We start from the raw sequence: 7,057 nt of genomic DNA on the forward strand, positions 1-7,057 counted from the left end.
ATACAATATAAATAAAATGTAATGTTCGTTTGTAACTATCTAACATCAAAGTTATAATCAAAATTAAACATTATATAACTCAAAATGTATACATTTTTTTCTTTGAAACTGAAACTGAGACAATATGATAGCTATTTAAATTGCCTCAGCAAAAAAAAAAAATGACCTACAACAGACAAATAATTGCAAAGATGAGTGAGTTTTCGCTATCACCGACCTATATATATATATAAATTAAAATGTAATTTTCGTTTGTAATTTATCTCCAAAAGTTCATTACAAATTTACAAGGGATTTTTTTCGAAATGTTCGGTACCGTCCTGGGAAAGTTCTTAGCTATTGAAACCGTGGATTTACCTAGTAGAAGTAAGGTTATGATCAAAATTAAACATTATTGGCGCATAACTCAAATTATATACATGTTTTTGTATGCTACATATGTGACTAGTATTAGGGAATTTACGACGTGTTTAGTTTTAAATAAATATATCTGACTTTCAATTGTTCTCAATCAATCTATATATACGTACTAACGTGAAGAAGTTTATGATTATAGTGCATTAGGTAACGTATTGTCATGTTCTTCAAATCTGTCAAAATAAAACTTATGATAGACATAAGTGAAATATATTTATTACAATTTTGACTATTAGGGCGTTGTAAAGGCTATTCAATTTTTAAGCTAGATAAGTACAATATGAATTGATCTCAAGTGATACAACTAATAATTTAATTGACAATTGTTAAAATGACAATAAAGTAAAAAAAAAAATTAAATAAAAATAACTGAAAGGATTTTGAAGTGAATAATAAAGCTGCAAAGTTACAATTAGTAAATTAATCCTTTGCATTCGAAGTTTTTCATTAACTTTACCAGCGTAATAATCCGCTAACCTCACCCTTCATTGGTCACCGAAGCGAAATACACAATAGTTTTTTATGATTTGTTTATTTCCTTATATTATGAACTGAAAATTATTTGAATTATCTCCATAGCGGATCCTTCAAGTTTAATGACAAATTTTAAATGGTTGCGCCCTGAAGCCCTCGAGTGCAAAGATATAATAATAGAATAAAATAAAATGATAAAAATAAGGATCCAATAATATCTATTACTACGCATACATATATCTATTACTATACATATATCATCTATTACTACGCATACTATACATACATTGCTAATTCTAATTGTAATACGAGAAAAGATACAGGCAGATATGGTATGGACGTTTGGTGAATCCAAATCAATTATTGGGAATCATAGAAGTTAGAAAGTACACAGTTAAATATTTCTTTTTTAGTTTTTTCTTGTGGTTGATTTATTTATTAGTTTCTCTGGTAACAGGTATGGTACAATATAGTTTAATGCACGTTTACCAAATTTATTGTTTATAGGGTTGTTGGATAAATTTAATAATTTTTCTAACATTTTGTAGATATATTATTTCTTATCTAAATAAATTATTATCCATACATTTTATGATAATTCTAAAAAAATAAAATAGTTAAATAAATGCTAATCATACATATTATGTTTTAATAATTAATACTGTTTGAACTAGCAGAGACTGCCTGTAGCACTCTCGAGGCAAAGGAAAACAGAGATTGAAAGTTTGGCTTTTCATTTTTCCGAATGATTAGTGAGTTATTGTAGTGAACTATAAGAGCGGTGGGCCTGGGAAGATGCGCAGCTGATCCGGCACACTGCGAGCGCACGACCGCCACGCGACCACCACTCTCCCGCTCTCCTCTCCCTAAGAGCGCTCCTATTTATAATCTATTTACATCCCTCGTGGTATTTTGCTCTCCCTTTGTCCGCCCTGTAATTGCTGAATCCCGCAAAATGTCGACAATAGGGGGCTGGTGGTCTTCTCTTTCCGACTCTAGTTAGTTTCAAATAACTCCATGTATTGGTTTTAAGTCACCTGCGGTCGCCCCTACATGATGAAAACAGTCTTTAAAAACTTCCTACCCCTCTTCCAGTTTGTAAATATTAATAATCTCTATTGTGCTCATGTTTATGGTTCAGCAAGCCACTTGACTGTGACGAGGAATAAATTATCGGTGGGAACCCCGCAGTTATTCTTGGAACGTATTGTTAAAATTAAGAAATTAATCAAAACAAACTTGATTATATTCATATCGATTTAACATTTCCACAGAAATGTCTATTTTTCTTCAGTTACTTTCCAGCTTTTTTAGTTCTATAATGCTTTTTATCTTTCACTGTTCCATTTTTTCCCCTTTACTGTTTTAGTGTAAGTGTTTATATAGTTATATTACTAACATATTAGGTATATGCTATTTTTTCCATTGATTTATATAGGTATATTTTTTGAATTTTTATTTATAACTCTTATCTGTCAGTGACACTTACCATTAAAAGAATTATAAATGACAGTAAAGGAACTAGTTTGTTTTATAGTTTTTATAAATTAGGAAAATTATTGCAAAAACAAAGAGAGAGATTAGTGGAAATATGAAAGAATGTTTTGTTGCGAATTTCTTTGTACCCTTCTGGGGATATAATTTTTCTTTAGGCCGGTTCTCACGTGATAGCGCAAACATTTGCTTCAGCGGCTGCGGTAGCAAACATAAAGCTCTAGTGCAAGTCGACGATATACGCATTACAGACTTGGGTTAGCGGTGGTGGTTGCGGTAGTTTTACTGTGTGTTGAAATTGTTCAGATAATTTCAAGTCTTTGTTTTACACAGACTAGTTGTTTAGGGTTTAGAGCAAACTTTCGTATTTTACCACATTTAAGATAAATCTCATACTCCCATTATGCTTTTATTACTATTATTTTTTCAACGGTTTCTGCATTCCTTAAATGGAGATGATATGATTTTTAATATTTTAACGACAGTTCAAAAGTACAAATAATTTTCGGTTGGCTCTACAAGACCTTGCAGATCATTGGCCGCCCGTACCAGCCTTCTCCACGCATGCCTATCTTTGGATAATGCTTTCTGGTTTGTTGATGCTTTGCATCTTTGACGATTCTGTTCGACCTCCCACATGGTCTCATGCTAACTATCTGGCAATCATGAGTAGAGGCGTCCTGATGGATTGCTTTGAGCCACATGTCCCGCCTATCTTATCTCCGATATGAAGGCAATATCATGTGATATTGACTGACCAGTCTCTGCAAGCATTTCACTTCTGTGTGTTCTGATTCCAGATCGCTCCTGTAATTGTACGAAGGACTTTTCGTTCAAATCTTTCGATTCTGCTTTCTAGTGTAACTGTTAGAGCCCAGGTCAACAACGATAGTTTATTCAAAGAAAATACAAAAAGTCTCGTAAATGATTATCTCATTTTGATAAGTTTATTTTATTTGATGGTTACTATAGATGCACGTGAAAAGTCTTATAATAACAAACAATGAAAATTATTTCTAGTAAAAATTGAAGATTTTCTGGTATTAAAAAATTCGAGAGGAATTGAGATAATAATTACTTCAGATACCTGAACTAATCATAATTAACTAAGCATGAACGTGTTAGTTTAATATTTACTCATCTATAACATTATTTTAGTTTATCTATTGATATTAACAATTGTATTAAAAATATATAAAGTAAGTAAATTTGATGTTAGTTATTACATGATACAGACATGCGGGGAGGCTACCAATAGATATAACTTCAATTACATTTCTAGAGGTGATCTCACCTCAAGACTTCTAGGAGGTTTATTAGGTAATAAAGAAACCAGGTTAGAAACAAATGGGTTTGGGTGGTTGGGAAGTTCATCCAGGAAGGATTGGTACCTGGTTCTGGCCATGGAACATTGAAGTCCTGATGGATGACTTGATTTGTTACAAAGTAAGGAGCATTAAGGATTTTGGATTTTAAGGATTGGATACGAGAGCAATGCTATGGTCTAAGAGATTCCCAAAGCCCAACTCCGTAAGTCCAGATAGGCCTTATCATAGTTATATTAATGAGTCTTGTAATTGGTTGGAAGTTTAGACATTTTACCTATAAGTGTTGTAATAATCGGAATCAATGAGCAATTTCCTGTCCTTTCAGTCTTGTAAGAGGATTCCGAATCAGTCGTTTGTCCTAGGTAACGGATCTGTTTAGGATCAAGTGGGGTGTTATTAAAGGATACTGTTACTGTGGTTAGATATCTATTATATTTAAACTAAAATATTTATTTAACTATCATTCAAGCCAAAAAAGTTATCTTTTAATGGTTTTCCTTTTACTTGTGTACTTTTTACAACATCATAACTCGAAAATCATTATTTTTCATTGTTACATTAATGGTAATAATTATTATCACTTGAATAGTTTCTCGGGAACACTATACATTCATATTAGTTATAATACAATTTCTATGAATCGTATTATATTTCTTTCCACTAGACGTGATGAATTAATTATATTACATTTTTTAAATAATGTTAGATAGGTCGTAAGGACTTTTCACATAGCCGTAAACGCATTTCTCATTTCTAAATCTCAACCAAAAAAGAAAAAATGATGGTTAGTATGTTTTGAACTAGTATTATCGTGGATTGATGTAGTTAATGCTCTTTTGTTAAAAAAATAAAAAGTTTGCATTTATCATGATTATCGATGATATAATGAAGTGAAGTGAATAATTCTTCCATACTTTCTTTTAATAGACACCAATAATGAGTATTGTGATTTTTATATAGAAGACGAAATAAGGAGGTAAGATTAATTTATAAAATTTGATATTATAAAAAATTATAATGTTAAGGTAGTTGTTTTAATTGAATTTAAGTTGTTGAATAATTTTTGTATTGTATGCATAACATGAAATTTGTTGTAGTGAATTGTAGAAAGCCTGGTGATGGGACGATGGGTCCGAAATGTTGTAATTGATTAATTAAGATAAAATAAAAGAAAGTTATTATGGAAGAATTATTCACTTCACCTCATTACATGATTGCACAACTCTTTCAGTGAAATGAACGTTAATGATTATGATTAATTATCATTATTTGCATGAAATAAGATCTTACAATAAATAATTATACAGTGATTAAACGTTTAATTTATAAATTAATTATCTTGGTTTTGATGGTTTCATTGCCATCACTTTCTTTTTGGTTCTATTGATAAGTGCAAAAAATTCTATTTAAGAAAAAATTTTTATAGATAACTTTTTTTTAATTGCTAAATAATTGCCTGTTAGTTGAGAATCACCCATAAATGAAAAATAATCTGATGCTATGAGCCAATGATCTTAGCTGCATGATGGATATGTCTTTATATCTTATAGAACTGTTTATGCTGTATGACTGTGTAGTTGTGTATGTTAATAAAATATCATTTGTTTATGAGAAAATATGCCTCATTGGGATGTAGGTTGGTATAGATTGGGCGTGAGAACAAGGCTGTGTTCCCACAGTGGTGTCCCCTGAGGCACGTCCCGTCGCCACATCCCCTATCCTCTGGGGGTTCTGGGGGCACCAGGAGACTTCAAATGCTCGCTTAAATTGTTTAAACATTTTACATTCAATTATTTATGACATTAGATAATTTATTAAAGCTACGGGCAAAGATCTACTTCGGTTCTTAGATTTGGAGATAAAACTAACAAGTGACCAAAACAAGAGTAATTTTCATAACAATTTTATGAACACAACAAATTTTATTTTCTTATAAGTCCGACGTTTCGGCCAATCCGGCCATCCTCAGGGACAATCAACCATAAAACAGCCTTCACTACATGTATGATCCTCAAACATTTCAAAATACTTAACACTACTATTTATAATTTACCCCACCCCAACACAATTTTGAAACTATATAAGTTAAAAAACTCTAAATTCCATGCAGGCTATTCTGCCCAGGTCAAAATAACAATTTCTATGAAACATTAAAATTTTTTAGGTAAAACATATTATTTTGTTAATAAGTATATCCTACATTATGTTTAATTACCTAATTAGTCAATATTCACATGAAAACCAAAATTAAAATCATTTATCATAGCCACTATTTGTTAAAACTTTATCACAACAATGCTTGTAACCTTCCTCCACTCAGCATTAAAATTATTTATTATAATTACACTTTTGTTAATTTTCCTTTTTATTTCATTAGTAAAAATCCCATCAAAGCTAATTATAACTATCCACATTCAATTTATCCTATACGTTTCATATCTATTCAAATCTCTGCATAGTGTTGGTTTAAATTTCTTGTATCTGTTTTGAAATTTACTTTATAATTAATATTTTCAGATATGTAAATGGATTCAAGTATTTTCCTTTTGGATGTATTATTTTCTTGATGTAAAATCATTGTATTTTCAAAATCAAAAATATGCTGGTTTTTGGTTTCATACTGTACTAGTGCCGTTTTATTTGATCCCTCTCCTTGTTTTTCAAATCATTATTGTGTTGATAAATTCTGTCACCCAATAATTGCTTTGTCTCACCTATATATATAGCTGGACAATTTAGACAGGGAATTTTATATATTAATCCCGATTGATTCCTTGTATCAATTTTGTCCTTTAATATACTATAATAATTTTTGATTTTATTGTTGGGTCTATGACTCAGGGAGTACTCATCAACATCATAATCCTTAAATGATTTCTTAATATATTCAGATAGTCCTTTAATATAATTGAATCCATTAATTTTTTTATTTTTTACTTTATTATTTACTATTTCATTTCCTGTTTTATTTTTTATATTTTTAAGGTTAATTTCCCAAATCTTGTAAATTAATTTTTTTGGGTAGATTGTCCCTGAGGATGGCCTGATTGGCCGAAACGTCGGATGTTTAGAGACCAAAATGGATAGAAATTGAATTATTTATTTTAAAAAATTAACTAGTCTCACTAAAGTGTTTAAGATTATAAATTGAATAGGTTTTAATGTTGCCTGGGGTGAAGATGTTTGAAAAGGGGTAATAGAATAGGTTGTAACGTGAAATGTAGAAAGTTTTTATTATTATTATTTAATTTTATATTTAAAAAGATGGGCTTCGTGTGATTCATAATGTTTTTACTTTAGTCTTTATAATTGATTTTTAGTAATAAATAAATCAACATCATTCA

At 30.3% G+C, this 7,057-nt stretch overlaps 1 long non-coding RNA gene across 4 annotated transcripts in view; it reads right to left on the reverse strand.

The window, feature by feature from the left end:
* LOC112210227 (uncharacterized) overlaps positions 1 to 7,057 on the reverse strand; it is a 66,851-nt gene that overhangs the window by 11,272 nt on the left and 48,522 nt on the right. The gene's annotated exons all lie outside the window — the stretch shown is intronic.

This window comes from Halyomorpha halys, unplaced genomic scaffold, assembly GCF_000696795.3.
Source record: "Halyomorpha halys isolate HHAL.00 unplaced genomic scaffold, Hhal_1.1 Scaffold59.1, whole genome shotgun sequence".
Taxonomy (NCBI): domain Eukaryota; kingdom Metazoa; phylum Arthropoda; class Insecta; order Hemiptera; family Pentatomidae; genus Halyomorpha; species Halyomorpha halys.